Source organism: Schistocerca gregaria, unplaced genomic scaffold (genome assembly GCF_023897955.1).
Source record: "Schistocerca gregaria isolate iqSchGreg1 unplaced genomic scaffold, iqSchGreg1.2 ptg000861l, whole genome shotgun sequence".
Taxonomy (NCBI): Eukaryota; Metazoa; Arthropoda; class Insecta; order Orthoptera; family Acrididae; genus Schistocerca; species Schistocerca gregaria.
In genome coordinates, this window is record NW_026062223.1 from 22,501 (window position 1) to 32,500 (window position 10,000).

Consider the following 10,000-nt stretch of genomic DNA (forward strand, 5'->3'; position numbering starts at 1 on the left):
CACGTCAGCCAGACACTCGAACATGCACCACTCTCGGCCTGCAACGGAGACACACAATACGTAAACATCTGGAATGCGACAATGTCGAGTGCATCCTCTCTGCCACATTGCACCGTCGACACTATGATAACCAGAGCAGTAGGTCCACCTATAAAAGCACAATACCCCACTCCTCCGACAACTACCATTGCTCAGATAAATCAACACCACCAACACACATCCTACACAGAGGGGCACCAAATATCATCCCCCGCCCTCGTGTTATACCACATGAAAAATTGCAGAAGTGAGAGACACACATCCGCCAGCCTCTTGCTACAAGCATCGAACCGACGTGACGTATCTGACGGTGACTCAGGCATCCGCGTACTGCCACCACTATCCACCCCCCCCCCTCTCTCTCTGCACCCTTCCCACACAATACCAAATTTAACCAACTTTATCGCTTAACCTAACTGTGGCTGTACCACATTATCGCTTAACCTAACTGTGGCTGTACCACATTATCGCTTAACCTAACTGTGGTTGTACCACATTATCGCTTAACCTAACTGTGGTTGTACCACATTATCGCTTAACCTAACTGTGGTTGTACCACATTATCGCTTAACCTAACTGTGGTTGTACCACATTATCGCTTAACCTAACTGTGGTTGTACCACATTATCGCTTAACCTAACTGTGGTTGTACCACATTATCGCTTAACCTAACTGTGGTTGTACCACATTATCGCTTAACCTAACTGTGGTTGTACCACATTATCGCTTAACCTAACTGTGGTTGTACCACATTATCCCTTAACCTAACTGTGGTTGTACCACATTATCCCTTAACCTAACTGTGGTTGTACCACATTATCCCTTAACCTAACTGTGGTTGTACCACATTATCCCTTAACCTAACTGTGGTTGTACCACATTATCCCTTAACCTAACTGTGGTTGTACCACATTATCCCTTAACCTAACTGTGGTTGTACCACATTATCCCTTAACCTAACTGTGGTTGTACCACATTATCCCTTAACCTAACTGTGGTTGTACCACATTATCCCTTAACCTAACTGTGGTTGTACCACATTATCCCTTAACCTAACTGTGGTTGTACCACATTATCCCTTAACCTAACTGTGGTTGTACCACATTATCCCTTAACCTAACTGTGGTTGTACCACATTATCCCTTAACCTAACTGTGGTTGTACCACATTATCCCTTAACCTAACTGTGGTTGTACCACATTATCCCTTAACCTAACTGTGGTTGTACCACATTATCCCTTAACCTAACTGTGGTTGTACCACATTATCCCTTAACCTAACTGTGGTTGTACCACATTATCCCTTAACCTAACTCAAGTTGTCCCTTAACCTAACTCAAGTTGTCCCTTAACCTAACTCAAGTTGTCCCTTAACCTAACTCAAGTTGTCCCTTAACCTAACTCAAGTTGTCCCTTAACCTAACTCAAGTTGTCCCTTAACCTAACTCAAGTTGTCCCTTAACCTAACTCAAGTTGTCCCTTAACCTAACTCAAGTTGTCCCTTAACCTAACTCAAGTTGTCCCTTAACCTAACTCAAGTTGTCCCTTAACCTAACTCAAGTTGTCCCTTAACCTAACTCAAGTTGTCCCTTAACCTAACTCAAGTTGTCCCTTAACCTAACTCAAGTTGTCCCTTAACCTAACTCAAGTTGTCCCTTAACCTAACTCAAGTTGTCCCTTAACCTAACTCAAGTTGTCCCTTAACCTAACTCAAGTTGTCCCTTAACCTAACTCAAGTTGTCCCTTAACCTAACTCAAGTTGTCCCTTAACCTAACCCACGTTGTCCCTTAACCTAACCCACGTTGTCCCTTAACCTAACCCACGTTGTCCCTTAACCTAACCCACGTTGTCCCTTAACCTAACCCACGTTGTCCCTTAACCTAACCCACGTTGTCCCTTAACCTAACCCACGTTGTCCCTTAACCTAACCCACGTTGTCCCTTAACCTAACCCACGTTGTCCCTTAACCTAACCCACGTTGTCCCTTAACCTAACCCACGTTGTCCCTTAACCTAACCCACGTTGTCCCTTAACCTAACCCACGTTGTCCCTTAACCTAACCCACGTTGTCCCTTAACCTAACCCACGTTGTCCCTTAACCTAACCCACGTTGTCCCTTAACCTAACCCACGTTGTCCCTTAACCTAACCCACGTTGTCCCTTAACCTAACCCACGTTGTCCCTTAACCTAACCCACGTTGTCCCTTAACCTAACCCACGTTGTCCCTTAACCTAACCCACGTTGTCCCTTAACCTAACCCACGTTGTCCCTTAACCTAACCCACGTTGTCCCTTAACCTAACCCACGTTGTCCCTTAACCTAACCCACGTTGTCCCTTAACCTAACCCACGTTGTCCCTTAACCTAACCCACGTTGTCCCTTAACCTAACCCACGTTGTCCCTTAACCTAACCCACGTTGTCCCTTAACCTAACCCACGTTGTCCCTTAACCTAACCCACGTTGTCCCTTAACCTAACCCACGTTGTCCCTTAACCTAACCCACGTTGTCCCTTAACCTAACCCACGTTGTCCCTTAACCTAACCCACGTTGTCCCTTAACCTAACCCACGTTGTCCCTTAACCTAACCCACGTTGTCCCTTAACCTAACCCACGTTGTCCCTTAACCTAACCCACGTTGTCCCTTAACCTAACCCACGTTGTCCCTTAACCTAACACTAGATCGCGTGTTACCTAAACCACGTTGTCCCTTAACCTAACCCACGTTGTCCCTTAACCTAACCCACGTTGTCCCTTAACCTAACCCACGTTGTCCCTTAACCTAACCCACGTTGTCCCTTAACCTAACCCACGTTGTCCCTTAACCTAACCCACGTTGTCCCTTAACCTAACCCACGTTGTCCCTTTGCCTAACATAGTTCACTGCTCGGAATCTCTGGTGTCGTTGTTATCCTCATGTAGATGTCTTGCGAGTGTTGCTTACTTTCCACATATTCCCGCTATCCACTGTCAATTGTACTGCAATAGGACTATATCGCCCCCCCCCCCTCCCTCTGTCCCCCTCTTTGTGTCTCTGTCCTCTCAAGCTGGTCGGTCTGGCGTTTGAGTGTTAAATGAGCCTCGCAGCTGTTCAGTTGCATTCAGATGTCGACGCCCTCAGTGTACGTCGTGGTATGGTCTGTGTCCATTGTCCGCTGATGTCGTACGCGTAACCCACACGCTGTACCGATCATCGGTCGTTACGTACAGAGTGAAGTAGTGTGATACGTGTGACCGTACGCTGGCTGTGCCCAACGGTGTCGAATCTCAATTTCCATATGATGTGCTCGATGCTACTTGTCTCGTCTCCCAATAACAGCTAGGTTGCACTGTGGTACGCCGTAGAGGCGTGTGGGAGGAACGTACGAACGCATTGTATGTCACCCTGGGTCGCTGGGGGTGGTGGTGCGGTGAGTCAGGTCAGGTCAGGTCAGCGTGAGCCGTCTGATGTAGTGACGCGTGTATTCCGACTTTGTCGTATTGCCTCACACAAAGTGCTACCCTGGTGGACCGCGTTCCATATCTGGGACATGCCGCAGATGCCGGTTGACAGTGGATCGCGGAAGGGACATCGCATACGTGCGCGGGCCACCTTCCACGTGTTCTCTTCTGCACATGTCGCAGTGTGTATGTGGTCTGATGTAGCGTGTCGTGACACATGACATCCTGGCATGCAAGAATTGTTGAATTCGCAAATGTAGGTGGACATCTACGTTTACTGCCCAAGATACGCAAATGAACTGGAAATCCGTTGTTGAGCGGTTGTTCACGCTGGAGGTGAATCTGTGATGGCGACGATCGGTACAGCTATTAACCGGTTGTTTCAGCGGTACCCGCCACATCCACACACGTGACTAGGCCCATGTGGGTATGAAGCGATACGCGGCGGTGGCTTGGTGGGACTGTTCCCGGCCGGTGAAGGGGGGCCGCCCGGCGTGTTGGCCGCGCGCTGCGTGGGCGCACGCGCAACAGGCGGCTGGTGGGGGGCGCCGAGTGGCAGGAGCGCCAGCCGACGGGCCCGGCAGGCGGCGCAGCTACGCTGCGGCGCACCCTGCACGCGGCGCCTGGCGGCCAAAGTTGGTTCAGCCGAGCCCGGTGCGAAGCGCGGTGGACATCTGCAGTGTGCTGGTCTGATTGAGGACTGTGTGCGTTGAGGATGCGCCGCCGCCTGGCACTCGGCGCCGCGACGCCGTCTGCTGCTCGGTCGCCCCAGCGGTTCTCGCAGGTGGTTTGTATCGCAGTTGTGCGGACGTGTTGGCGCGTGCGCTGTGCTGGGAGAGTTCGCTTCTGCACCCAAGTGGGGCTTTGCCCTTGTGTGGCGCTGGCGTTGGAGCTGCCGGTCACCATAGGTGGCGCGTGTTGTCTCCCGCCGGCAATGCCACGACAGCACGCTCCCGGGCCTCTGTCGGCAGCGGCAAGCTCAGTTGGGAGCAAGGGTGTTCTCACTAAAACCGTCTACTCGCCTAACTCCGGGCGATTGCGCCTCTCTCGAAACCGACCAAGTACCTAGGACGGCGCTGCGCGCCGCCGGGACCTGAGAGGGTTTCGAGGTGTATCGTGCAGGGGAGCTCGGCCTCCTCCTGTTTGCAGAATAATTGAGCGGACGCTTGCGTGTTCGCGCGGGCCCCCGGGACACACTCCCGGGCGGCCGGCTGCTCAGCTCTAGTTGACGCAGCTCCCTGGTTGATCCTGCCAGTAGTCATATGCTTGTCTCAAAGATTAAGCCATGCATGTCTCAGTACAAGCCGCATTAAGGTGAAACCGCGAATGGCTCATTAAATCAGTTATGGTTCCTTAGATCGTACCCACGTTACTTGGATAACTGTGGTAATTCTAGAGCTAATACATGCAAACAGAGTCCCGACCAGAGATGGAAGGGACGCTTTTATTAGATCAAAACCAATCGGATTGGCTTGTCTGGTCCGTTTGCCTTGGTGACTCTGAATAACTTTGGGCTGATCGCACGGTCCTCGTACCGGCGACGCATCTTTCAAATGTCTGCCTTATCAACTGTCGATGGTAGGTTCTGCGCCTACCATGGTTGTAACGGGTAACGGGGAATCAGGGTTCGATTCCGGAGAGGGAGCCTGAGAAACGGCTACCACATCCAAGGAAGGCAGCAGGCGCGCAAATTACCCACTCCCGGCACGGGGAGGTAGTGACGAAAAATAACGATACGGGACTCATCCGAGGCCCCGTAATCGGAATGAGTACACTTTAAATCCTTTAACGAGTATCTATTGGAGGGCAAGTCTGGTGCCAGCAGCCGCGGTAATTCCAGCTCCAATAGCGTATATTAAAGTTGTTGCGGTTAAAAAGCTCGTAGTTGGATTTGTGTCCCACGCTGTTGGTTCACCGCCCGTCGGTGTTTAACTGGCATGTATCGTGGGACGTCCTGCCGGTGGGGCGAGCCGAAGGGGTGCTTTCGCGTCCCGAGGCGGACCCCGTTTAAATCCTACCAGGGTGCTCTTTGTTGAGTGTCTCGGTGGGCCGGCACGTTTACTTTGAACAAATTAGAGTGCTTAAAGCAGGCAAGCCCGCCTGAATACTGTGTGCATGGAATAATGGAATAGGACCTCGGTTCTATTTTGTTGGTTTTCGGAACCCGAGGTAATGATTAATAGGGACAGGCGGGGGCATTCGTATTGCGACGTTAGAGGTGAAATTCTTGGATCGTCGCAAGACGAACAGAAGCGAAAGCATTTGCCAAGTATGTTTTCATTAATCAAGAACGAAAGTTAGAGGTTCGAAGGCGATCAGATACCGCCCTAGTTCTAACCATAAACGATGCCAGCCAGCGATCCGCCGCAGTTCCTCCGATGACTCGGCGGGCAGCCTCCGGGAAACCAAAGCTTTTGGGTTCCGGGGGAAGTATGGTTGCAAAGCTGAAACTTAAAGGAATTGACGGAAGGGCACCACCAGGAGTGGAGCCTGCGGCTTAATTTGACTCAACACGGGAAACCTCACCAGGCCCGGACACCGGAAGGATTGACAGATTGATAGCTCTTTCTTGATTCGGTGGGTGGTGGTGCATGGCCGTTCTTAGTTGGTGGAGCGATTTGTCTGGTTAATTCCGATAACGAACGAGACTCTAGCCTGCTAACTAGTCGCGTGACATCCTTCGTGCTGTCAGCGATTACTTTTCTTCTTAGAGGGACAGGCGGCTTCTAGCCGCACGAGATTGAGCAATAACAGGTCTGTGATGCCCTTAGATGTTCTGGGCCGCACGCGCGCTACACTGAAGGAATCAGCGTGTCTTCCTAGGCCGAAAGGTCGGGGTAACCCGCTGAACCTCCTTCGTGCTAGGGATTGGGGCTTGCAATTGTTCCCCATGAACGAGGAATTCCCAGTAAGCGCGAGTCATAAGCTCGCGTTGATTACGTCCCTGCCCTTTGTACACACCGCCCGTCGCTACTACCGATTGAATGATTTAGTGAGGTCTTCGGACTGGTACGCGGCATCGACTCTGTCGTTGCCGATGCTACCGGAAAGATGACCAAACTTGATCATTTAGAGGAAGTAAAAGTCGTAACAAGGTTTCCGTAGGTGAACCTGCGGAAGGATCATTACCGACTAGACTGCATGTCTTTCGATGTGCGTGTCGTGTCGCGCAACACGCTACCTGTACGGCAGTGGCCGTGCGCCGCGTGCGGAACCACGCGTGCCTCTCAAAACTAGCGGAAGTGTTGTTGTTGTTGTTGTTGTGTGGTACGAGCGCTGAAGCTCTGGAGCGGCTGGCCTGCGGTACCTGGCGCCTGGCGCCGGTTTTGAATGACGTTCGCCCGAGTGCCTGTCCGCTCCGGTGTGGAGCCGTACGACGCCCATCGGCTGTGAGGCCGTTGGACACAAAAAAAATAGTGGAACAGGGGCCGTCAGACGCCTCAGTCCCGCAAATGCTACTGTCTTGAAAGAGACAGTGGGAGACTGAAAAGGAAAAGATCACCCAGGACGGTGGATCACTCGGCTCGTGGGTCGATGAAGAACGCAGCAAATTGCGCGTCGACATGTGAACTGCAGGACACATGAACATCGACGTTTCGAACGCACATTGCGGTCCATGGATTCCGTTCCCGGGCCACGTCTGGCTGAGGGTCGGCTACGTATACTGAAGCGCGCGGCGTTTGTCCCGCTTCGGAGACGTGGGAGTGTCGTGGTCGCCTGTGTGGCCGGCCGCGTCTCCTTAAACGTGCGATGCGCGCCCGTCGCCTGGCGGTTCGCATACCGGTACTTTCTCGGTAGCGTGCACAGCCGGCTGGCGGTGTGGCGTGCGACACCTCGTACAACGACCTCAGAGCAGGCGAGACTACCCGCTGAATTTAAGCATATTACTAAGCGGAGGAAAAGAAACTAACAAGGATTCCCCCAGTAGCGGCGAGCGAACAGGGAAGAGTCCAGCACCGAACCCCGCAGGCTGCCGCCTGTCGTGGCATGTGGTGTTTGGGAGGGTCCACTACCCCGACGCCTCGCGCCGAGCCCAAGTCCAACTTGAATGAGGCCACGGCCCGTAGAGGGTGCCAGGCCCGTAGCGGCCGGTGCGAGCGTCGGCGGGACCTCTCCTTCGAGTCGGGTTGCTTGAGAGTGCAGCTCCAAGTGGGTGGTAAACTCCATCTGAGACTAAATATGACCACGAGACCGATAGCGAACAAGTACCGTGAGGGAAAGTTGAAAAGAACTTTGAAGAGAGAGTTCAAAAGTACGTGAAACCGTTCTGGGGTAAACGTGAGAAGTCCGAAAGGTCGAACGGGTGAGATTCACGCCCATCCGGCCACTGGCCCCCGCCCTCGGCAGATGGGGCCGGCCGCCCGCGCGGAGCAATCCGCGGCGGGGTCGTGTCCGGTTGCCTTTCCACTCGCCGCGGGGTGGGGCCGTTCCGGTGTGCGGTGGGCCGCACTTCTCCCCTAGTAGGACGTCGCGACCCGCTGGGTGCCGGCCTACGGCCCGGGTGCGCAGCCTGTCCTTCCGCGGGCCTCGGTTCGCGTCTGTTGGGCAGAGCCCCGGTGTCCTGGCTGGCTGCTCGGCGGTATATCTGGAGGAGTCGATTCGCCCCTTTGGGCGCTCGGGCTCCCGGCAAGCGCGCGCGGTTCTTCCCGGATGACGGACCTACCTGGCCCGGCCCCGGACCCGCGCCGCTGTTGGCTCGGGATGCTCTCGGGCGGAATAATCGCTCCCGTCAGCGGCGCTTCAGCTTTGGACAATTTCACGACCCGTCTTGAAACACGGACCAAGGAGTCTAACATGTGCGCGAGTCATTGGGCTGTACGAAACCTAAAGGCGTAATGAAAGTGAAGGTCTCGCCTTGCGCGGGCCGAGGGAGGATGGGGCTTCCCCGCCCTTCACGGGGCGGCGGCCTCCGCACTCCCGGGGCGTCTCGTCCTCATTGCGAGGTGAGGCGCACCTAGAGCGTACACGTTGGGACCCGAAAGATGGTGAACTATGCCTGGCCAGGACGAAGTCAGGGGAAACCCTGATGGAGGTCCGTAGCGATTCTGACGTGCAAATCGATCGTCGGAGCTGGGTATAGGGGCGAAAGACTAATCGAACCATCTAGTAGCTGGTTCCCTCCGAAGTTTCCCTCAGGATAGCTGGTGCTCGTACGAGTCTCATCCGGTAAAGCGAATGATTAGAGGCCTTGGGGCCGAAACGACCTCAACCTATTCTCAAACTTTAAATGGGTGAGATCTCCGGCTTGCTTGATATGCTGAAGCCGCGAGCAAACGACTCGGATCGGAGTGCCAAGTGGGCCACTTTTGGTAAGCAGAACTGGCGCTGTGGGATGAACCAAACGCCGAGTTAAGGCGCCCGAATCGACGCTCATGGGAAACCATGAAAGGCGTTGGTTGCTTAAGACAGCAGGACGGTGGCCATGGAAGTCGGAATCCGCTAAGGAGTGTGTAACAACTCACCTGCCGAAGCAACTAGCCCTGAAAATGGATGGCGCTGAAGCGTCGTGCCTATACTCGGCCGTCAGTCTGGCAGTCATGGCCGGTCCTCGCGGCCGGCCGCGAAGCCCTGACGAGTAGGAGGGTCGCGGCGGTGGGCGCAGAAGGGTCTGGGCGTGAGCCTGCCTGGAGCCGCCGTCGGTGCAGATCTTGGTGGTAGTAGCAAATACTCCAGCGAGGCCCTGGAGGGCTGACGCGGAGAAGGGTTTCGTGTGAACAGCCGTTGCACACGAGTCAGTCGATCCTAAGCCCTAGGAGAAATCCGATGTTGATGGGGGCCGTCATAGCATGATGCACTTTGTGCTGGCCCCCGTTGGGCGAAAGGGAATCCGGTTCCTATTCCGGAACCCGGCAGCGGAACCGATATAAGTCGGGCCCCTCTTTTAGAGATGCTCGTCGGGGTAACCCAAAAGGACCCGGAGACGCCGTCGGGAGATCGGGGAAGAGTTTTCTTTTCTGCATGAGCGTTCGAGTTCCCTGGAATCCTCTAGCAGGGAGATAGGGTTTGGAACGCGAAGAGCACCGCAGTTGCGGCGGTGTCCCGATCTTCCCCTCGGACCTTGAAAATCCGGGAGAGGGCCACGTGGAGGTGTCGCGCCGGTTCGTACCCATATCCGCAGCAGGTCTCCAAGGTGAAGAGCCTCTAGTCGATAGAATAATGTAGGTAAGGGAAGTCGGCAAATTGGATCCGTAACTTCGGGATAAGGATTGGCTCTGAGGATCGGGGCGTGTCGGGCTTGGTCGGGAAGTGGGTCAGCGCTAACGTGCCGGGCCTGGGCGAGGTGAGTGCCGTAGGGGTGCCGGTAAGTGCGGGCGTTTAGCGCGGGCGTGGTCTGCTCTCGCCGTTGGTTGGCCTCGTGCTGGCCGGCGGTGCAGGATGCGCGCGCCTGCGCGGCGTTCGCGCCCCGGTGCTTCAACCTGCGTGCAGGATCCGAGCTCGGTCCCGTGCCTTGGCCTCCCACGGATCTTCCTTGCTGCGAGGCCGCGTCCGCCTTAGCGTGCTCCTCCGGGGGCGCGCGGGT

The 10,000-nt window shown here is 54.5% G+C and overlaps 2 non-coding genes and 1 pseudogene across 2 annotated transcripts; all 3 read left to right on the plus strand.

Annotated features, from left to right (window-relative positions):
- The first annotated feature begins 4,715 nt into the window (after nucleotides 1-4,715).
- LOC126323594 (small subunit ribosomal RNA) lies at nucleotides 4,716-6,608 on the plus strand. The gene has a single exon (XR_007559540.1). It is a non-coding gene; the product is annotated as a small subunit ribosomal RNA (ribosomal RNA).
- A 371-nt stretch (nucleotides 6,609-6,979) lies between these two features.
- LOC126323607 (5.8S ribosomal RNA) lies at nucleotides 6,980-7,134 on the plus strand. The gene has a single exon (XR_007559551.1). It is a non-coding gene; the product is annotated as a 5.8S ribosomal RNA (ribosomal RNA).
- A 188-nt stretch (nucleotides 7,135-7,322) lies between these two features.
- Nucleotides 7,323-10,000, plus strand: part of LOC126323606 (large subunit ribosomal RNA) — a 5,648-nt pseudogene continuing 2,970 nt past the window's right edge.